General features: G+C 50.5%; 1 protein-coding gene, 1 long non-coding RNA gene and 2 pseudogenes across 2 annotated transcripts in view; 2 read left to right on the plus strand and 2 right to left on the minus strand.

Moving 5' to 3' along the window:
• LOC139604975 (zinc finger protein 271-like) overlaps nucleotides 1–22,515 on the minus strand; it is a 254,765-nt pseudogene that overhangs the window by 107,004 nt on the left and 125,246 nt on the right.
• The window catches only part of LOC139604984 (uncharacterized), a 109,733-nt gene that overhangs the window by 26,702 nt on the left and 60,516 nt on the right, over nucleotides 1–22,515 (minus strand). The window lies entirely within an intron of this gene.
• LOC139604939 (zinc finger protein 551-like) overlaps nucleotides 5,272–22,515 on the plus strand; it is a 179,888-nt gene continuing 162,644 nt past the window's right edge. Inside the window, exon 1 of the mRNA XM_071456282.1 lies at nucleotides 5,272–5,288. The gene's annotated coding sequence lies outside the window, so the exon portion shown is untranslated. The remainder of the gene's footprint in view (nucleotides 5,289–22,515) is intronic.
• LOC139604934 (zinc finger and SCAN domain-containing protein 2-like) lies at nucleotides 11,480–16,724 on the plus strand (annotated as a pseudogene).

Genomic DNA, 22,515 nt, shown 5'->3' on the forward strand with positions numbered 1-22,515 from the left:
AAGTTGTGACCAGATCTCCTTATGGCCCCAAGGTGGACATCTGGTCCTTCGGCATTGTGACCATCGAGATGGTGGAAGGAGAACCTCCTTACTTCAGGGAAACGGCGGCCATGGTAAGAGGCAAATTCTCCAGTGGCTGCAGAGGCTGCGAGCAAGGGGGACCCTGCACTGGGAGCAGCAGCTGGAGGTTTCTGCACATGGGAAGGGAATTCCCAGAGGACTCCAGCCTCAACACAGACGAATATTCTGCAATCTCCAGCAACAATTTGCTCTGAGATTTATGTTGTTGCAGCTCTTCTGGCTGTGAGGATTACCTGGAAATGTGAAGCAAGTGCATCAGGTCTAATGTTACCTTGCAAGAAAACCCCACATCAACTCCACATTCCGCCCCCAAACCCAACAAGTTTTCTGCAGGAGTTTCTAAAAGAGGTTTTGCGAGATGATTTCCCCCTGATTCTTCTCACTGGGAAACTTGTTGAAAACATGAAGATGATTGTTTAACATCCCCATAGTCCAACACATTTCTTTCCTAGTCCAAGCTACTTTCTCTGTGTCGCCAAGCCTGAGCTTTCAGCATCACAAACCTCCTGTTTCTTGCCTGGCAGTTTCTGGGATGGGGCATCAGGAATGCATTTACTTGAGTGTCAGTGGCACTGCAGAGATGCACTTGATGGAAGAATCCTCTGAAATAACACAGGCAGACCACAGTGACTCTGGAAAATGGCCTGTAAAGCTGGTGTCCATATTTGGAGAAGCAAAATGGGCTATTTCTGATGGAGGTTCCTACTAACAAAGCCAGCCAATGAAACTGGCTCTCAAGGCGAGATCATTTGGATGTTGCAGTGGCTGTGGCAGCCGCAGGGTTTGGGTTTTTTGCTTGGCATAGCAAAATGAGCTCTGAGCAGCATCTCTGGCAGGGAGGAAAGTGGCCCTGGAGCTGGGGCTGAGGCCCCGGGGTGGATGTGAGCCCGTGTGGGTGTGAAGGAAGCTGGCAGAGCGCTGAGTTTGCTTTCCCTGCAGGCTCGCGCTCTGATCCGGCAGAACGGGACCCCGCAGCTGCAGGAGCCCCGGCGCCTGTCGGCTCTGCTGCGGGACTGCCTCGAGTGCAGCCTGGAGCCGGACGAGGAGCGGCGCTGGGCTGCCCAGGAGCTGCTGCAGGTGAGAGCCAAGGGCTGCAGGGGAAGAAGCAGCGCCAGGGAGGGGTTTTCTTGTGGGGCCCCCTCCGATAGTCTCCAGTCTCGCTGCGTTCCACGCGCAGAGCGAGCAGAATCCTCGCCCGCTGTGGCCTGGCAGGCTCCTTTCGAGCTCATCTGGACCTGGTGCCCCACAGCAAGCAGGGACATCTTCAAGCAGCTCAGGGGCCTCAGAGCCCTGCCTGACCTGAGCTTGGATGTTTCCAGGCAGGAGGCACCTCCCACATCTCTGGGCACCTCCTGTCAGTGTTTCCCCACTCTCCTGGTTAAAAAATTCTTCCTTAGATCTAATCTGAACCTGCTTCCCTCGATGTTCAAACTATTTCCCTTTGTCCTGTTGCAACAGAGCCTGTGAGGAACTTGACTCTGGAAAGTAACAGTTCATTTCTTTCCTTTTTATCCTTTGGGCAGCACCCATTTTTATCATCAGCCAAGCCTCTCTCCAGCCTGACCCCTCTGATCACTGCAGCAAAGCAACTGAGGGAGCAGCGGAGGATATGAAGCACTTGAGGACAGCTTTCAGTTACAGTAGTTAGCACTGGTAGTTAGTTATGGTAGTTAGCACTGGCACTTAGTTATGGTAGTTAGCACAGCCTGTTTGTTATGGCAGTTTTTTGAATAAAAACTCTCTCAAACCTCAACTCCCTCGACGTGTCCCTTCCCTCTCCCGCTGTGACTCAGCTGCCCGGAGCAATGTGAGGGGAGAGCGGGCCCAGCCTGGCCCAGAGCTGAGCCCCAGCAGAGCCCTGGCAGAGCCCAGAGCAGCCTCGGCACCTGCAGAGTCAGCCTGGAAGGAGGCGCTTGGAGCCTTCTCGGCTGCACCCGGCTCTTGGTTACAAACTGTGTGTGCTGGAAAATGCCACCGGCTCTGCAGGAGGGCAGAAGGGGCCCGGGGAAGGCCCAGGTGCTCCATGCAAGGGAAAAACCTGCCCTGGGTTTGTTATAAATAACTAGGTAGTGTTGGCTTTTGCTATTATGTATTGACTTCTGCAAAATATTCTTAATCAAAACAATTTTGATAGAGTACAGTTTGTAATCATTTTTCACTGCTTTTGCTATAGTATAATTTGTCAGCTTTTTGTGGCCAATGCCTGGCCCCTGTGTAGCTCATATCCTCAGAACATCATTTATGGATGATATTTGAGTTTGTGGACAGTGTGAAAAACATACATTATAGTTTTGGCTTTTGCAAAATATTCAAGTGGATGCCATGTGTTGTGCATTAGAATGTTAACTTTTGCAGAAGTAGCTGTAGTTGTGAAATAAGAACTAATGCTTTTATTTTTTAACTAACTGACAATAACAACTCAGAGATATTTGTGAAAGAGCTAATGTTCATTTAAAGTACTTGTGGAAATAGCTAAAAGCGTCTGCATGGTCAGGTAACATTTAAGGAAGGGATGTGATGAGGCCCCTGCCACTGACCCTTCCACTGTCAATAACTGTCACCTGCTGAAACCACAGAACAGGGGCCCTTGTGAGGCAGTGACACACAACCCTCAAAACAGCAATCCACGATTCCTGCACGTGCTCTAAAAAGGCGAGTTGGGGGTCAAACCAACCTAAAGAATTCCTGGAACAAGTAAACGAGTTCAAAGAAATGTTTGAATATGTACAATCATTATGAATATGTATTTGAACAATACAATGGAGAAACTAGACAAGAAGAGGTGCTGTGGTTAACCGGTGTGCCTCTGGCCATTGCCAACATCCAGCGCTGTTACTGATTTGTCCCTTATTATTCCTTATTAAACTTTCAGAAATTCTAAAGAGTGAGGCTCATTTCTCACAAAACCCAAGGTGCTCACCCCTTGTTCTTCCCCCAAAGCCAGGATTTGTCAATCCTAAACTTTGTCAGGACGGAGGAGAAGGAGGCTGCGAGGAAAAGGAAGATGCACTGGTGTGGAGGCCCATGGGAGTCTCAATCTCCCACCCGTGGAGGACTGGTCCCTAGTAAGAAGAATAGATTTCAAGGTTATGGTGAGAAGCTTGCTTCTCCCACAGATCTTTGCAGGCACATGCTGATTTATGGAAAGTTATGTTATCCCATTGGCCTGTTGGCCTAATTACCCAAGTTCACCCCTTGTTACCCATCTCTGGTTAGTCCCTAGAATGTTCTCCCTCTCTGTCCCTCCATTGGCCCCAGTTTACTGCATTCCTCTGCCCCTGTTTCCCTATTAGCTGTCCCGACCCTTACACCCTCCTTTGCCCCATTTTCCCCATATCCATTGGACCCTGACCCTCAGCTCCACCCTCACTACCCCATATAAAAACCCCCTGTGTCCTCAGCTTGCACCCTGTCTTTGTGCCTGGACCCTGTTCAGCTCTGTCCCCTGTTCCTGTACCAATAAACCCAGTTTGCTGAGATCATACCCAGACCCATCCTGCCGACTTTGTCAGCTTTATAAAGCAGCCGTGAGCTCCGGGCTCCTGAGTGCCGGACGCTCCAAGGGCCTCGGCAGCGCCAGGACGCTCCAGACTGGGACAGCCAGGCAGGGGAGGAGGAATCACTGCCCCTTTCCCCTCCCTGCTGCTCCATCTCCCAGCCCAGCATTGCTGCAGGACAGCCTCACTGCCAACGCCATCCTGCCAGGGATGGACTGGGGGGATCTCCTTCCCCTTCCCTCTGGCATGGAGGCAAATCCCATCTTCTCCTTGTCCACCCTCCTTCTTCTCCTACATCCATCCATGTTCCTTTCCCATCTCCTTCCTCACTTGTTCCTTCTTGTTCCTTCTTCTCCTCCAGCCTTTTCCTTTTCCCTTCTCCCTGTCTCTTCCTCTCCTTGTCCTTCCTCCCCCAGGCACTGAGCTGCAGACAGAGACCAGGGAGAACAAATCCCTGCCACAGAACCTCGTGGAAGAGGCCATTTGGAACGGCTCCACGGCTCAGGAATCCAACAGGGAGGAAAAGCCTCAAAGATCCCACACGAGGAGGGGCTGCAAACCCAGCCTGGAGAGCTGTGAGGAGGTAAAAGCCTCCCTGTGCCGGGAAGGGTGTGGGGAATGTGAGAAGAGCTTCAGGCAGAGCTCAGCCTATTCCTGGTTCCTCCAAAAACGGTGGTGCCGGATGCAGAGATCCCCCTGCAGATCCATGGGGATGCAGAGATCCCCCTGCAGATCCATGGGGATGCAGAGATCCCCCTGCAGCCCCCGGAGCAGCCACGCTGGAGCACGGGGATGCCTGAGAGGAGGCTGTGACCCCGTGGCCAGAGGGGCCCCGCTGGAGCAGCCTGTCCTGGCAGGACTGACCCCGGGGCACAGTGACCCACGCTGCAGCACTTGGAGGGGGGCTGTGCCCCGTGGGATGGACTCAGCTTGGAGAAGTTCCTGGAGAAGTCTCCGGTGGGAGAGAGCCCAGGGTGCAGCAGGGGAACGACTCCTGTCCCCGAGCAGAGGGAGAAGCCCCGGGGCATGAAGTGAGCACGGCCCCATTCCCTGTCTCCGGCACTGCCGGGGTAGGAGGTGCAGCTGGAAGGAGGGAGGCGTGGGGGAAGGCTGGATTTAAGGCTCTTCACTTACTTCTCATTATCCTCCTCTGAGGTTTTGGGGTTTTCTGTCAGAAATCTCTCTCTTCCCCCACTCATCCACAGGGATTTGGGGCAGTTTTCCCTTTTTGGGGGAAATCAAAGCGATGCACTGCTGCTCCTAATTAGAGGTAGGAGAAGTGAGGCTCCAGGGCTTCCCGCTGAGCCAGAGCCACCGGAGCCGCAGTGCCGGGAAAGCCGTGGCGGGAGGTGCGGAGAAGTTTGTTTGTGTTTTCAGCTCAATCCCCTCGGGCCCGGGCCCGTTCCAGGGCTGTTCCTCATCTCCGGCTCTGCCCTCACGCAGCCCGGGGGGCCCTGAGAGCGCGGGGCGAGGCTGTGCCACGTGCAGAGCCCACCCCTGGCTGCGATTGGGCGACGGTGCCGTCAGTCGTGGTTCTGGCGCGCTGATTGGTGGGATCGGGGCGGGGCAGGGCCCCGGTGGCGGCCTGAGGGCGGCCGTGGCTCGGCAGCGACGCCATTGGCGGAGTGTGTGTGCGGGCCCGGGAGCGGCGGCAGCGGCCGGAGCGCGGTGAGGCGGCGGCGGCGGAGCTGGGAGGCGGCCGGAGCGCAGGTGGGAGGCGCGCTGGGTTGTGCTGGGGGCTCGGGGCTCGCTGCGGGCCTCGGGGGCGGCAGGGGGCTCAGGCGGGTTCGTTGTGCCGTGTCCGGCGCGTGTTGCCGCTGGCGTGAGGGCGCTGCGGGAGCGGCTGCCCGCGGTCTCCTTGCGGCCGCTGCCTCGGCAGGAGCCGCTGCCGGAGCAGCGCTGGCTCGGCCCGGTTGCTGTGGCTGGGACAGAGGCGGCTGCCCCGTGCCCGGGGCTGTGCGGGGAAATTGACGTGGCCGGAGGTTTCTGTGCCCAGAGGAGACAGAGGAGTCCTGTACAAGTGACTTTATTGCTGAGCAGAGGGAGAGGCCGTGGGGCATTTGCCGTGCGCTCTCTGCCATTGCTGTAGTTCGCAGCCTCCTTTTTATCCTCATTTTCCCGGCCGATTCTCTCTCTCTCCCTTTGCCCACTGGCTGAGGTACTTGGAAGGTTCAGACTTCCCGATCCACCAACTGCATGTCCTTGTTAATGTGCATTCCCACTTTTGTATAACAGCCGATATTCACGGCTCTGTTAAGTCTTTGTTCTTCTGGAAGTTCAGGAATTTAGCGGGACTTTCTGCGATCAGCAGTCCATGTTAATTAGTAACAATTATTGAAGCTGGTGGTTTCGCCCGTTACTTCCTTGTCTACAAGTCCCTGGTCCCTCGCTCAGCTGCTGAATGAGCTGCACTCTCAAGGTGTGGAGCATGGTAAAAAGGTGAGAGTTGCTGTAGCACAGGAGAGGAGAAACAGCATTCGTTTAACCCATGGTTTGCCAGGGAGCCACAAAACCGTGTCCCATTCCCATCCTTTTCACGTTTGGACTGGTACATGAGCTGCTTTCTTGTTTCTGTTGGTGTTTTTTTCACCACTTTTCCTTTGTCATCTATTTGCCAACAGCAGTTTGAGTCATTGAATTTTCCACAAACTCCTCTTTTTTCTGCTGGAAGGTAATCTGATCCCATCCCATGGTGAAATGTTGTGTTCCTCATTTCAGTGGATTGCTCAGCAGGAAGGTCAGGAGCTGGAGCTGTCTGGTTGGTTATTCCGAGGGCAGTTTGTAATCTAATGATGCCATTGAGATGAGGAATGGGTTCTGTGGCTCCTGATATGAATTGGTTCGGGTTCCCAGAGGCTGGTGCACGGTGTTGTAGGATTTGTTCTGGTGGCCGTTCATCTTTTCCCCATTTTGGGCGCTCCTTTCAGCCAAGACTACATCAATTACTTTGATTCTGAACTGATTTCCCTGAACTTGTGATAGCACGAACATCTGTGCTCTAATACACCCTATATAACATAGACAGTGACAGCAGATGTTGGAGTGGGCAGAGGGATGATTCCCCCCCATTTATTTATAGTGTAGTTTTCCCAACATTCTCCATTTGCTGTTTCTCTTTGCAGCTTCACCCGTTTCTGTTGCAGGGTCAGATATCCTCACCCTGGGCTCTGCCTTGAGCTGTGCAAATTCCATCAGTGCAAGCAGGCAGAGCTTGGGGTGAGGGGCAGAGGGAATCAGCCCAATTCCTGCCCCAGGCAAGAGACCCAGGTCCATTGTCCAGGCTTTGCCCAGCAGTGTTCATTTGCATTTCTAAAGCTCCTCTGCAGGCTGCCTGGAATGAAGCTTCTCTTCCAGGGCAGCCACCTGGTGAGTCACATTTGCCCCCCCCCCCCCCCCGGAATCTGCTTTTTTAAAAAAAAAGTATCAACTATTTACGAGTTAAAAGTATTACCGTTAAAGCTCTTCAATTTTGCAAAATGCAGTGTTAAAAACGCCAATCACTTGTTTTTAAAATTTTTTAAAGTTTTATAGTAATAAAATCGTTATAAAAATAGTAATACAATTAGAGTGATATTAATTTGGACAAACTGAATTAGGACAATATGAGGCAATAAATACAAACTATACAAACTGTTACGGATGTCCCGGTACCTTTTTCTGGGCAGCACGAGCCTGAAAAAGGACACCCGTTAACAAAGGATTAACCCTTAAAAACAATAGCCTGTTGCATATTCATACACTTCAAACATGATGCATAAATTCCATTCAAATACAGGATTCTCTCTGGTCATGGTCAACGTCTTCCTCCAAATCCTAATAGCACCTTCGAGGCTCCTTTCTTTTGATAAGAGGGCAATAAATTCTTCTCTGAAAGATTTAGGTGTCCTGTGGCTGCTATCTAGCTGCGAGTCCTTTCTTTTTAAAAAAGTATCCTGCATAGCATCGTTTCTATAACTTAAAACTATATTTAACACAGTACTTAAGAAAACTAATAGAGCATTACTTTCTAACACAACACATATAATATTCATTTTAATATTTGCGAAAAGCCAATCATAAAATACATGCATTTTTCACATGCAGCATAAAGGCGAACATGGAAAAACCCAGACCAAAAACTGATTCTCACACTTCTGTGTCAAACCTACCTGTCAATATAAAGTGTGGGTTTTATGAAAAATTTTTCTCAGGTTTTAATTTTGTCACTGAAACTGCAGGGAAAACAAAAACTCTCCAAGAATCTCTTTAGTGTTAGAGAGTCAAGGCATTGTTTGCTTCTGGCCAGGATGTGCAACAGAAATAATTTCTTTCACAAATAACCCGGCTGTGCAGAGAAAATCATTCCATGGCATGTGTGTTTTACTGGATTTTTCCTAAACTTTATGTAGTCTGAACCAATCTAAATCCCCTGCTTTAATGTTCATTGCTTCCAAGTTATGTAAGTTTTTAGTATTTGGTTTCCTGTTGGACCCAGATTTCTTCCCCTCTGCTGTGAATTCGGTCCACACTCCTGGATTTCCTTCTCAGCCTTTTCCAGACCAGGTGTCTCCAGCTGTGCCGGGGGCAGTGTCTGGGGTAGCTGTTGGTTGCTGTTTGCTGCTGGGCGTTGATGTTTTGTTGCTGGTCGTTATCTCTGTGGGTGTCTTTTGGGCTATTCCCAGTCTGTGGAGATGTTGAACTCATCTCCATTGAGTGCTGTAACAGCCCTTAAATAAAACCTTTAAAATTCCTTTCCCCAAGGCAAAGGCAAACCAAGCCTAAGTTGAGAAAGAAGATTGAAAAGAACCAAAATGGGTACATTTTGCAGCAATGCAGTCGCAGTCAGCCCAGAGTGTGGGTGTGAGTGAGCCCCAGAGTGGAATTGTGCCGTGGTGCTCCCCAGCAGCTGTGGCAGTGCAGGCCCAGCCAGCGCTGAAGCTGCAGCAGTGGCAGCAAGGCTTGGCCGCAGTGGCTGGAGGTGCCAGAGGAGGGTGGCCAGGATTTGCGAGGGTTTGAGCAGAGGATCTGTGGGCAGGCCCAGGGGCTTGGCCCGCTGTGGAGCCCTGGCTGCTGCTGCGTTGCCTTCAGGGCAGGCTCAGGGGCGGCTGCCATGGTCCTGCTGCAGGCGGGAAGTGCAAATCTCCGGGGCTTCAGAGCCCCTGAGGCCAGGCTGAGGGGTCCCCCCCCCCCCCCGTGTTCAGCTGTGCTGGCGGCTGTTTCTGGCCTCAGGGACACTTGGCATGGGCCCCTTGGCCACCAGTGGTGCTGCTTTGCACTCCTTAGGCAGGAGCCGATGTCCTGGCTGGGTGTTGGCAACAGCAAAGTGCCAGGGCAGGCTCTGTGCCAGCCCAGCTTCCTGTGGGAGAATCTACCTTGATCTCTGATCCAGTGCTTGCTGAAGCAGTCAGAATTGCTTTTGCCCCCCTGTTAGGTGCCATGGTGTCAGCAGAAGATTTTGAAGCCTTCCTGCCCAGGGCATTTCAGTGCCAGGCTCTTAGAAGCACCCAGAGCTCCGTGGGTTGAGCTGAGCATGGGGCGGTGACCTGCGCTTTGTCTGATTCCCCTTCCTTCCCTCCCCTGGAACAGGCTGTTGCTTTTAGACACCACTTGTCCTGGTTGCTTCAGAGTACTTTGGAGAGGCTCCATATCTAATTTTCCCCTTTTCCCTGGGGCTGCCCACACTTCTGGGTTCACTTCAGCATAGGCCTTGCCAGACATTTGACACAGAGGTACAACAGAACTGGCCTCTGTATCACCTTTTATAATATTAATTTGCATTCCGAGTTTTGAGATCAAATCCCCTCCCAGTAAATCATAATAACAATTAGGAGCAAATAAAACTTCATGCATTTCAAATCCATCTCCCAAATCTGCTAACAGTGGTTGAATAAAACCATACATCTTTCCCAGTTAACCCCTCACTAATCAAACATATTTTTAGCATTTTTCCCCCTTAAGTCTAAGCTTCAGAGTGGATTGAGAGGCCCCTGTGTCCATCAGGAGAGGCCTCCCCTCAATGCAGACCGACCTGAATGTTCTCAAGGGCTCCAGTGTGGAGGGTCCCTGGTGTGATGGGAGCTGTGACAGCCCTGCCAATCCATGTCCATCAAGGGGTGGACTTGCTGGTCCTGAGGGTGCTGCTGTCTGTGCTTGCAGTGTCCTTGTGCCCTGCAGCTGGAGCCCTGATTCCTTGCCAGGGGCTGTTAGGGTGGGCTGTCCCCTGCCGAGGAGGGCAATGCCTCTGCCGGGTGCTTGTGGCTGAGCCCGTGCCCTGGGTGCTGGGGCCCCCTTGGGCCCTGGGGCTGATCCCTCAGGGGCTGTAGGAGCTCTGCCCTGGCCTTTGCCTTCAGCTTGGCCTTTTGCTGCTCCCTTCTTGCATTCACCTGCTGGGCCTTTGTGCCCAAGTGCTGCAGGGCCTTCTTCTGCCCCTCCTGCAGCCCCCCTCAGTGTCTGTGGGTGCTCATCCTCTGAAAGCTGCTGAGCTTTCTGTAAAATCATTTGTATCTCCAGTAACCCTAACAAAATCCTTAAAAGACAATCTCCATGCTAAAATGTATAATCCACGTTTCCCAGGTGTTCCTTGCTCCTCGTCCCTGTGCTCAGGGTGCCCTCCCCAGCCCGTATCCCAGAGCCGGTCCCTGTCCTGCCGCAGTGTCCAAAGGCGCCCCCCGGCGGGCAGGGCCGGCAGTTCCACGGGGCCGGGCAGCGGCCGGGGCGTCCCGCAGCCTCCTGGGGGCCGGGGGCCACTGCCGGCCCTGCCCGGGGCTGGTGGGGTCAGGCAGCGCCCGGCGCTGAGCCCCGGCTGCCCCACAGCCCCGGCCCGGCCCCGCAGCTCCCCCCAGGCCCCCAGCCCGTGCTCCCGGTCCCGCACCTCTGCGCCCGGTGCTGCCGCTGCCCCCCACAGAGAAACCCCCTGAAACCCTGACCTCCTTGTTTTCCTCTCCTGGAAACCGGGGATACAAATGATCAGCTGGCAAATGTTGAGACTAAGACCCTGCTGAAAAACATCCCAGTCCTCAGTATTTTTCTCTTCCTCTGCTTTTCCATCATCCTTTTCCTTCCCACAAAGATTCATCCTACAGCTTTTTGCCTTAACCATATTGCTGCACACTCCCCTTCACCCAATCCCTTTGCAGCACACCAACACCATCCATGCCCTGTTCTCCAAATGCGAGGGGAATTTGGGGAGGTGGGAGTGGGGCAGCGCCAAGGCCGGGCCCCCCCGCACTGTCCTGGCGGGAGCGGCTGCAGTGGGGACCGAGTGCGGGCGGGAGCGGCCGAGAGCCCAGCGCTGCCCCAGCCCGACCTGCCCCAGCTCCATCCCTGCCCCTGCCGTGGGATGCTGTGGGTTTGGGGGCAAGAGGGAGCCGGCAGCGGGTGCTGGGCCTGGGGCAGGAGGAGAAGCAGGGTTGAGGAACAAAATGGTCAAACGATGCACGTGGGAGAAGGTGGGATTGTGCAAGAGAAGGAGGAATAGCAGGAGGAAGAGGAGTGGGAGAAAGAGCAAGGACACTGGATATGGAGGAGGAGCAGAAACAGGAGGCACCACAAGGTTCCACTTCTCCCTATATCTGAGGCTTCCCTCCCAGCCCCAGTAGCATCCCCAGAATCCACGATTTTCACGGTGCTGTATCTTGGTGTTTCTGAGTTTTATTGAGCTAAATGTTATTGCTTTGGGGTTTTTTTTGTGTGTGAATCTTTATATTTTGGGGGGAGGTTTTGCTGAATCATGATGTTTTGGGAGTTTTTGATCTGTGTCTTGAAGTTGGCAGGATTTTTGTGCTGAATCTTGGTGTTTTGGAGGTTCTTACATACAGAGGATTCCCAATGACTTCCTGAGATAAACTTGGGCAAGGAGGAGCTCCCAGTCCAAGACATTCTCATTTTGTTTTTTTCTCCAAACCAGGATTTTTCATGCCCAGGGAGTGTCTGGATGGAGGAGGAAGAAAAGCCCTGGAGATTCCGCACGAGGAGGGGCTGCAAATCCAGCCCAGGGAGCTGCAGGGAGGAAAGAGCCCCCCTGAGCCAGGAAGGTGGCCGGAGATCCAGCCAGAGCTCAGAGCTGGTGGAGAAGCCTCATGGCAGGGAGAAGCCCCACAAGTGCTTGGAATGTGGGAAGGATTTTAGTCGGAGATTGGACCTGACCCAGCACCAGGTGATCCACACTGGGGAACAGCCCTATGAGTGTGGGGAATGTGGGAAGCGTTTCAGCTGGAGCTCCAGCCTGAGGCGGCACCAGGTGATCCACACTGGGGAGAGGCCCTATGAGTGTGAGGAGTGTGGGAAGAGCTTCAGCCAGAGCTCCATCCTGATCCAACACCAGAGGATCCACACTGGGGAAAAGCCCTTTGAGTGTGGGGAATGTGGGAAGAGCTTCAGGCAGAGGGGGAGCCTGATGCAACACCAGATGATCCACACTGGAGACCGGCCTTACGAGTGTGGGGAATGTGGGATGAGCTTCAGCCAGAAGGGCCACCTGATGCAACACCAGAGGATCCACACTGGGGGAAAGCCCTATGAGTGTGTGGAATGTGGGAAGTGCTTCAGCCAGAGCTCTGGCTTGAGGAAACATGAGAGGATCCACACTGGGGAAAAACCCTATGAGTGTGGGGAGTGTGGGAAGAGCTTCAGCATCAAGTTCCAGTTGACAGAACACCAGAGGATCCACTCTGGGGAAAAGCCCTACAAGTGTGGGGAATGTGGGAGGAGCTTCAGAGAAAGCTGGGCCCTGATTCGGCACCAGGTGATCCACACGGGGGAACGGCCCTACACCTGCTTGGAATGTGGGAAGAGCTATGGGTGGCACTCGGACCTGAGAAAACACCAGCAGCGTGTTCACTCTGGGGAGAAGCCCTACAAGTGTTCAGAGTGTGGAAAGAGGTTTCACAGGAGCTCCGATCTCCTTGTACATGAGCGGAGTCACACCGAGGAGAGGCCCTTCCGCTGCCCCGACTGCGGGAAGGGCTTCAAGCTAAACTCCCACCTCACCATCCACCGGCGCATCCACACCGGGGAGAGGCCCTACGAGTGTGGGGAGTGTGGGAAGAGCTTCTCACAGAGGTCAATCTTGACCAAACACCAACAGAGGCGCCACTAAAGGAAGCCCTGTGAGTGCCCTGAGTGCGGGAAGAGCTTTGTGCGCTGCTCCAACTCCATCCCCCATGGGAGGATCCCTGTTCAGGGTGGTCCCCAGTGACCCCTGTTGGGCAGATCGCTGGTGATCCATGGTCCGGTGATCCAAGCTGAAAGGCATCTGGCTGGGGGGGGCTCCACATCTTCCTGGTTCCCTGTAGGCACCTCGATAAACCCAGCGGCCGGAACATCCATCAGGACGCAGGCCTACAATGGGAATTCCTTGGGGAGAGCCGATTTACTGACGTTCAACTCCATAAAATCTGTTGTATTTAATCTTTCTTCTGGTGACATCAAGGAGTACTGAATGGTCCCTGAGGTATATTCTGGGTTGACTGTTTGGTGCTTGTATCCCCAGTCGTCTGTTCTGTTTATGCTGAATAATAAGTTCTACACCTTCAAGACCTGTCCTGAGAGTGAAGGGGGAGAGAAGAAGTGCGGAGTTTGTTTTCAGAAACTGCACTCACTCCTCCACATTCCTGCTCCTGCACTGTGTTGTCTGCGGATGGACAGACAGCGGGACAGAGCTCTCCTTTGCTTTTAGTTAGTTTTAGCTAGCTGAACCAAACAAGTTCCTGAACTGTGGTGTTTTTTTCCGTTTTCTTTGGACCTGTTTAAACCTGCTCTGGCCTGAACACCAGAAGAGCAGGGGCAGCTCACACCTGTCGCCCACCAGGCCAGGCCTGGGCCGTGGCATTTCCAGCACTGGAGGGACTGATAAGGGACTGAGTGAGCTGAGCTACAGCCCACAGAGGGACTTTGTGAGTTTGTCTCTCTTTTAGAGCAGCAAGAGGTTTTATTGTTTAATATTGTTTAGGTTTTATTGTGTAATAAACCAGTTTTTCCACTTTTCTCCAAAAAGGTATTTTATTTTCCCTGAACCAGCTGGGGGAGGGGCCTCTGTTTTCTAGAGGAACTCCTCTGGGGGTTCACTCCCGAATTTGCCCTTAACCAGGACAAGGTCTTTTCCAACTTCAGGGATTCCACGATTTTGATTTCCTATTGCCCAAGAGTGTCTTCTGCAGCCAAATGGTGAAAAACTGGGGAAAAGACCAAGATTTTAGAGACAGTGGGGTAGAAACTCCACCAAAAAAGGTTCTTCCCTTCTACCTAAACAGTGGATCCTCAGCTGGTATGGACAAGGAAATCCTTTTATTTTGGCCTTGGTTTTGTTTTAATTTCTCTTTATCCCTTTAAAATATCCAATATTGAGGTAAAAATAGACATTGAACTAGGACTTGGGTGTGGTCATGGTAGGACACATGGACACATGGAGAGCGACTTGGGGGACACATGGACATCAACAGGGATGGGACCATTTGTGGGGACATGGGGGACATGGGCATGGATGGAGATGTGGGGAACAATGACAGGGATGGAAACATGGTGGGGAGACAGCCATGGGTGAGGACATGGTGGGACATGGGCAGTGACAAGTGGGGACATGGCCATGGCCTGGGTCATGGGGGGAACTTGCAGGGGATGTGGGGGATGCTGGGTTGGAGGGGGTTGAGGGTTCCTGGGAGGGACCTGGGGCTTGCTGAGGCCTTTGGGGACCCCAGGCCGAGTGGCTCTGGCTGTGCTGGGAGACCCTGGGGGAGGTTCTGGGGCAGCTGCTCAAGGACCCCCTAAACTGGAGCCCCAGCCGGGCATTGGGCTCCTGGAAGGAGAGGAACGTCCTTGTCCCCAGGAGGGAAATCCCAGCACCCCCAGGGAGTCAAGGGCAGCTGAGAGGCCACAACAGGAGGGGAAAGCCAGAGAGAGCTGTCACAATTTTAAGCTAAACCCCAAAAGTGCCAAAACTGAGAGATTCCTCCCAGGAAAAAGCAGCCAGGAGCTGCCAGAATTGAGAGGAAGATGGGATGTGACCCCCCCAGACTGAGTAGGAGGGGCCTGCATCCCCCAAAACCAAGCACAGGGGCGAGGGCGGGGGCTGGAGGGACAATGGGATAGGGGCAGAAGAGCAGGGGAAAAGAGGATTCAGAGCGCGAGAGGGATGGCAACCCCAAATTGATTTGGGAGGGGTCTTTGGGTTGGAGGAATGATGGGTATGGGGAGGGAAAGGTGGGGATGGAACAGAAAAAGGGTGGTTCTAAGGGGATCCCATTGTGTCCCCATCATTCGATTCCTGGAGTGATTCTCTGGGGCTCTGGGGGGGAATGGATCCACACTGGGTGGGTCCCCAAGCCCCCTGCCCATCCCTGGGGGGCTCATGGGGCATTCCCTCCACCCAAATGCTGGTGGTGCTGCAGCCATGAGGGAGAGGTGGGATCTGGAGTGGGCAGGGAAGGAAGAGTAATAGGAAGAGGAGGGAGAGGAGGAGGAGGAGGAGGATGGGGAAAAGGAGGAGCAGGAGCAGGAACAGGAGGAGGAAGAGGAGGAGCCCCAGCAGAAGCATGGCCATTTTCCCACCCGCCCTCTGAGTCTGCAGCTCCCCTGGCCCTAGCAGCATTGATCCCCCAGATCCCACAGGTGAGCGGGGAGGGGGAGCTCGTCCTAGATCCATTGTTTTTTTGGTTTTTTTTCAGAGGAAGGGATGTTAGGATCTTGCAGGAATCCAAAGGTGAGACGCAGATGCCCCTCTGGAGACTTGTGGAGAGTTCCTGTGGCAAATGGTCTGTACTGGCTGGGGAGGTGGTACCAGTTTTGGGGGGGACATTGGCATCAGAGTGGGGAGAGCAGCAAAGGCCAATCCTGGAGCTGGGGGATCCTGTCAGCCTGGAGGGGTGGGGGAGGCTGGAGATGAGCAGGGTCTGGGCCCATCCAACTGTGAGCAGGGCAGTTACTTTTAGAGCTGTACTTGGGAAGCAGGACCAAGGTGCTGACCCATTGTTTTTCCCCCAAGCCAGGATTTGTCAATCCCAATCTTTGTCTGGATGGAGCTGGAGGAGGCTGCAAGGAAAAGGAAGATGGCCTGGGATACTGAGGCAGGTGAGAATGAAGTCACTGCCCCTCTCCCCCTCTCCTCTGCTCCATGTCTCAGCCCAACATTGCCCCTGGCTGCAGGACAATCCCACTGCTGACACCATCCTGCCAGGGATGAATTGGTGGGATCCCTTTCCCTTCCCTCTAGCACAGAGGCAAATCCCATCCTCTCCTTGTCCACAGCTCCTTCCTCTTCTCTTTCTATACTTCCTTCCTCATTCCTTCCTTCCCCCAGGCACTGAGCTGCAGATGGAGACCAGGGAGAACAAATCCCTGTGGTATTCACATTTCTTTAATAGAGACATAATTCTCTCTCACAGGATTTTTCCTGGGTAGCTGTGGAAAGGCTGAGAAAGCTCAGAGAGGAAGAAAACAATTCTTATCTTGCTGCTCCTGTTGCTTGGCACATGTGGAAGGTGTTATGGAGATTGTTTACCAAGAGTGATTTGTTAATTGGACACTGGTGATGGTTGTTTGGACTGATTGACCAGTTAGGTCAAAGCTGGGTCGTGACTGTCTGTAAAGGGTCAGAGGTTTTTCTTTAGTATGTAATTTAGTATAGATTTAGTATAGCAATAGTCTAATGTAGTATAATATAGTATAGAATAACGCATCTGTTCAGCCTTTGAAATCATGGAGTCAGAGCACATCATTCCTTGGATGGGTGAGACAAAGTAGAAATTTAACAGGATAGAAATACATTTTTGGATTTAGGTGAAATGTGCCGTTCTGAGCCTGTAACTTGTTTATCTGTGCTTAAGACTCCCTGTTCTCACAAGAGAGGGAAAAAAAAACAAAGAAAAAATCTTGTGCTCGCAGAATGGCCTCGACCAAGAGAAGGAATTCAAACTCCTGAGATAAGCAGAGGTGTCTTTGTCGGGGGCAAAGGCTGAGGCTGACCAGAGAGCTCTCTGCGCAAAGCGCAAGGACTGATAAAAACTAATTGCAACTTGCAATGTGAAATCAGTAAAATGAATATGAATGAGACTATATGCATGTGTATAAGCAAGGGGGAATTCTCAGGGGTGCGCATGTCCTTTAGGGAGAACAGCGATTTTCACATGCACCTAGCACTGTAATAAACATACTGGCTTAATGACTTTCTACAAAGTTGTGGAGTTTCTCTTTTTTTTCCACTAATCATTTTGGCGAGCCAGCCAGGAGATTGTCTGTCCTCTCAGGGGCGGAAGGGAGGACGGACTCCTGGGTGCACCCTGGGACTTTCCTGGAGGAGCTCTGCTCCATCTCGGCTTGCCTCCTGCGGATACAGACAACGATCTGCTGGTGTGTGGATACACGGTATGTCTGTCAAAGGGGCCGGGGGAGACAGGGCTGCTAAGTCACTCAGAGACGTCTGAGTGCACAGCCTCGTCCCTGTGCTTGCAGGCAGACATCGACCAGGAGCATGGTTGGCGGCAGAGGTTCCCGATTGATAGCGTGACTGGGAACAGGTTCATTGTTCAATAGAGCGGCCGCTAGCGACTCTGGGGTGAGCTGAGTGAACATGAACTTTGTGTGCTTGTGGTGTCTGGACATTGTATGGTTAATGCAGTGTGTGGTTAATGTTAGTGTGTTTGTAATCGTGTGAGTGCGTGGTGTATAAAAGAGACCGAGCGAGCGAGCGAGTGTACCCACAGCATGCAGGGGCAGTTCTACCCGTGTCTGAAGCAGCCAGGTGAGGCCCGGAGCACCGGCTGGGGCAGGCTGTGGGGGCAGGGAACACCCCACGGAGTAGTGGAACAAGTGGAGAAACGTGGGTGAGGACATTTATTCATTTATTGTGTTTAAAGGTGGTGATGTGTGATTTGTGTAGATTGTGCACATTTTAACTGTGGCTAGATGAACTCAGGGGATTCCTCTGCCGCAGTAGTTTGGACTTGGTCCCTGGAATTTTACTGTGTGCTGTTATTTTGATTGTGTCCAGAGTGTGTGAGGACCAGAAGAAGCTGATAAGCTGATGTGGGTAGATGCTGAAGTGTTGTATGTTGGGTTGTGTCAAGAAAAGTGGGCATTTCTAAGAGATACCCCTTTCCCAGTGAGTTTGTGTGGTTCTTCCCCCACATTGTGGTAATTTGATTCTCGGTATTGTAGGCTTGTGTTTGTGGAGATTTTAGGATTTTGTTTGCAAAAAGTGTAGCATTTTAAATGCTGTGGAAAAACTGCAGTATGGTGATTTATGTTTAACTGTGGTAAAACAAATTAAAGGAATTCCAGGAATTCCCCTCCCACAGCAACCTAAGCCCTGACTCTCATGAATTTGAGATGTGGGGGGTGTGTGTCTGTGTCTGTGTTTTTGGGCATATCAGAGTTTTTGCTGTAACAGGCACAGCTTTTTGCAAGCCAGCAAAGTGAGTGTCAGTAGAAACAATGCTTGAATTAGATTGTGCGGGAAGAGAACTGGAAAAGAATGAGATTTTGTAAAGCAGAGTTTGAGTGGAAGAAACCAAGACAGGCACTTTATAATTTATGTTATTCTAAGGAAACCAAGGCTACTCAGAGAGCTCTAAGGAATTTAGTAGCAACCGGTCACGAGAAGCAAAGAAGTAACAGGGTGTTTGAATTAGTAGAAAAGAGAATTTCAAGTAATTTAAGAAACCTAGCAGAAATAATTAAAGCTGAGTGCGTTCAGCCTATTTTATACCCCAAGACTTTGAATTAAGGCAAAGAGTTGGGATGGGGTAGAAAGATGGGAGCTAAGAAAATGGAATTTTTAGTAGACACGGGGGCAGCAAACTCAGTGTTAAATAAAGCCTTGATGCCTATAACAGATGATTATGTTATGGTAAGGGGGCAACTGGCCAATCTGAAAAATCATATTTTGCAAACCATCAAAATATTCTTAGTTTTTTGTATATGCCCACCTCTCCAAAGGCCCTGTTGAGTAGGGACTGGTTGGAGCAGCTGGAAGCAAAGATCACATTTAAAGATGGGGAGATTATTTTAGGGGTAAAGGATCAAGAAGATGTAGATACACTGAGCTTAATTTTAACAATTAGTGAAACTGAAATTGAAAATAAGGATGAAATTAACAAGAAAATAATGGATCCAGTGTTTCCTGGGGTATGGGCCTCTAACATAGCAGGGAGGGCAGAGAATGCACCTTCTGTGCAAGTTAAGGAAAACAACCAGCTAGGGTCAGGCAGTACACCTTGTGGCAAACCCATACACCCTACTAACATGTTTGGCACCTGAGCTAACCTAGTTTGCTGTTTTAGATCTGAAAGATGCCTTCTTTAGCCTCCCTATCCATGAAGCCAACCAGAAAATTTTTGCATTCAAATGAGAAAACCCTAAAAGCAGGCACAAAACCCAGCTCACATAGATTGTGTTGCCTCAAGGCCTTCAAGGCTTCAAAATTCCCTTACTCTGTTTGGAGAACAACTTACAAAAGACCTAGAGTCCTGGGAAGCTCCACAAGAAGAAGGAAGGCTATTGCAGTACGTGGATGATCTCCTGATAGCCACTCAGACGAGGGAAGCATGTGTGGCCTGGACAGTGAGCCTTTTGAATTTCCTGGGGCTCCAAGGGTACAGAGTATCAAAAAAAAAGGCACAGGTAGTGAAACAGAAAGTAATCTACCTGAGGTATGAGGTCAATGCTGGGCAAAGGACTCTGTAGTCACTAACCTTGTGAACCCAGCTTCTTTTCTCAGTGGGATCAAGGAGAAGCAGTACACCACGATTGATTGCCTGGAGACCATTGAAGCTACTTACTCCAGATGCCCAGACTTGAAGGACACTCCTTTGGATGGTGCAGAGACCTGGTTCACTGATGGGAGTAGCCACGTTGCCAGTGGAAAGCGACACGCTGGATATGCAGTCACTACCTGCAGAGAGGTAATAGAATCTGGACCCTTGCCAACAGGCACCTCTGCACAGAAGGCCAAAATAATTGCACTGATTCTCTTTCCTTCTGCCTTAGAAATGGCAAAAGGAAAGAAAATAAATGTCTGTATAGACTCGAGGTATGCATTTGGAGTCATGCATGCACATGGAGCCATCTGGGGAGAGAGGGGACTGCTGACCTCACAAGGAAAGAACATCAAACATGCACAAGAGATAATCCAGCTGCTGGAAACAGTTCAGCTGCCTGAAAAGGTAGCAATTATGCATATTAAGGCACAGCAGAGAGTGAGCTCAGAATTGGAAGAAGGAAATGAGCTGGCAGATAGAGAGGCAAAGGAAGCAGTGAAAGGTGAGGTAACTATTAAAGGAGCTCTAATTCCAGGTGGACAAATTTCCCTTGAAGGTAAGCTAGAATACAATAAGAAAGATAGAAAACTAATCAAAGATCAAAAAGGGACATACAACCAAGAAGGGTGGGCTACCATTGAAGGGAGGCTGGTAATCCCTTCCCATTTGTTGTAGTCACTAGTAAGGGAGGAGCACCAGAAAACACACTGGGATGCCCTAAACACCTATTTGACTGAGAGAATCGTTGCCAGGAATTTATATGCCACTATTACTCAAGTGACAGTGTGATCTTTGCCTCCAGACTAACCCCAAAAATACCCCCAGACCAAAACTTGATCAGATTGGGAGGGGCCATGGGCCTGGACAGCAGTGGCAAATTGACTTTTCAGAACTCCCAAGGAAAGGGGGGTACTGGTATTTATTGGTATTGACAGATGCATTTTCAAAGTAGCCAAAAGCATTCCCCACCAAAACTGTCAAAGCTCAAGAAGTGACCAGAATATTATTGCAAGAAATAATACCACACTTCGGAGTTCCAGCCACAATATCCTCGGACAGAGGATCACATTTCATTTCCAGAATAGTGCAACAGATTAGTAGCTACCTAAGCATAAATTAAGAACTTCACACTCCATACCACCCCCAGTCAAGCAGCCAAGTAGAGAAAATGAATCATTTGATTAAGCAGCAGATTGTAAAACTGAAGCAAGAAGCTAATCTACCCTGGTCCCAAGCTCTTCCACTGGCACTGTTGCAAATTCAAACTAAACCTCGAGCTAAAGAAAAGCTGAGTCCCTTTAAAATGCTTTATAAAAGACCATATAAAATACAAAAGACACTCACATTAGAGAAGTAACGTTAGCCACCTACATGGTGGCTTTAAGCAAGCAGCTCAGAGAAAATGAAAAGCACGTGGCTGGAACTCGGAGCAGGGAGTTAGATGGACCAATACATAACATACAGTCTGGAGATTAGGTATATGTTAAGTCTCTTACAGAGAAGACTTTGGAACCACAGTGGGAGGGACCATTCCAGGTGCTTCTCACCACCTTCACTGCAATCAAAATCAAAGAACAGAACGCCTGGATCCATCACTCGAGTGAAGAAGGCCCAGAAGCCCCTTGGAGAGGGACACCAGGAGACAGTGAACTGAGATTAAAACTTACTTGGACAAAATGAGTATATTGTGGTCAAGAGTAGTTCATACTTTAATTTACAGAATTGTTTTGTATGTAATTATAACTGAAGTTTTAGAACTAGAGAGTACCTCTATCCAAAGCAATGCTGAATGGCCTTGGTCCCAGGCTTTTTATCAGTATACTGGATCCAGGGGAGAACTTTCTGAGATAAAAGATTTAAACCTATCCACTGTAGTAATCCACAGGAATCGGGTATATGAGGAGCAAGAATGGCAAGAATGAGAACTGTGGACACTTCAAGAGATCAGAGGAGAAGAAATCAAAGTAGCGTGCCCAGTGGTCAATGGGACAGCTCATGAGAGACCAGATGCAATTAGTGTCTCAACCTCTCCTGGTGTATACAGACACCAGGAAGTTTGTGATAGCCCAAGTGAATCAGACTGTTGGTGTAATTTCACCTTGATGCAGCCTGTGGAAGTGACTTGCCTTTGGGCTCGAGATGCTATCGGACTTTCATTTAAATTTAAAGTAGACACTTTTTACAACAGCAAGACCTTATACAACCCACACTAGGACTCAAATAGTTCAGACTCAACCCAAACTTGAACCTGAAGTGTATGAAATAGGCCCCTATGTGGGAGGAATGTGGGTGAACAACAACTGTTGTTCAATCCAGAATGGTCTCTCAAACGTGTTGAGTTGCTAATGCAAATTAACATCTCAGAAATCCAACCAGCCTGCTGCTCTTTCCTAAGAACATCCTTTGAGAGCTAGACAATGTTGTTACAAAGACAAGTATACCTCAAGAGCAGAATAAGAAAGGATCTAATTGGGATATTAGGGACAGGATTAGGAGTTTTAAATAGAATTGATTCAAAAATACTGATGAATAAACTGGCCACTGCAGCAGGTGGCCTAACAAAACTGAAGCAGCCTTTACAGTCATCTCTATTGGCATTAGGAACAAGCCAGTGGCAGATTTCAAAAGTACTGCCAAAGTGAGAAAAGGCCAGGGACCAAGACCACAAGTTAATAGTAGAAGCACTCAGTACAAGAGTTCAAGATAATGTGTCTTTAGCTTTCCGTTGTATACAAGCACAGTTATGGATGTAGGCAGCAGCAGCTCTGATCATATGGGAAGGGGGTGAAGGTGATTTTCCAGCTGAAATTCAGAAGATTGTCTGGGATAATGTGATTGATTTTGAAAGGAAGTTTCAGTCCTGGTGGACTATGGTAAATTTCACCTATGATGCTGCTTCTAATGTGGCCACTGCCTTTGTGCTTACCATACGTAATGCCACTGTTTACGTTATCCATCCCATCATTGCAGTAGGATTAAACCATGAAAAAACAGTGCTCTACCCTTCAAAACATAGGGTGTGGGCACGAAAGATGAATGAAAAGTAGCAGACGGTAAATTTAGAATCCTGCATTACAAAGAGAACAGCTGGGATTCATTTGTGAAAGCAGTACTATTAATGCCCAGGATGTGTGTCTAGACACTGAACAGAGTATTTGCCTCTTCGAAGTTCATCCAGTCACTGACCAGAAAACTGTGCTTGTATATAC

The sequence above is a fragment of the Agelaius tricolor genome, unplaced genomic scaffold (genome assembly GCF_023055355.1).
Source record: "Agelaius tricolor isolate 1412-34295 unplaced genomic scaffold, bAgeTri1.0.p SCAF_57, whole genome shotgun sequence".
NCBI classification, from domain to species: Eukaryota; Metazoa; Chordata; class Aves; order Passeriformes; family Icteridae; genus Agelaius; species Agelaius tricolor.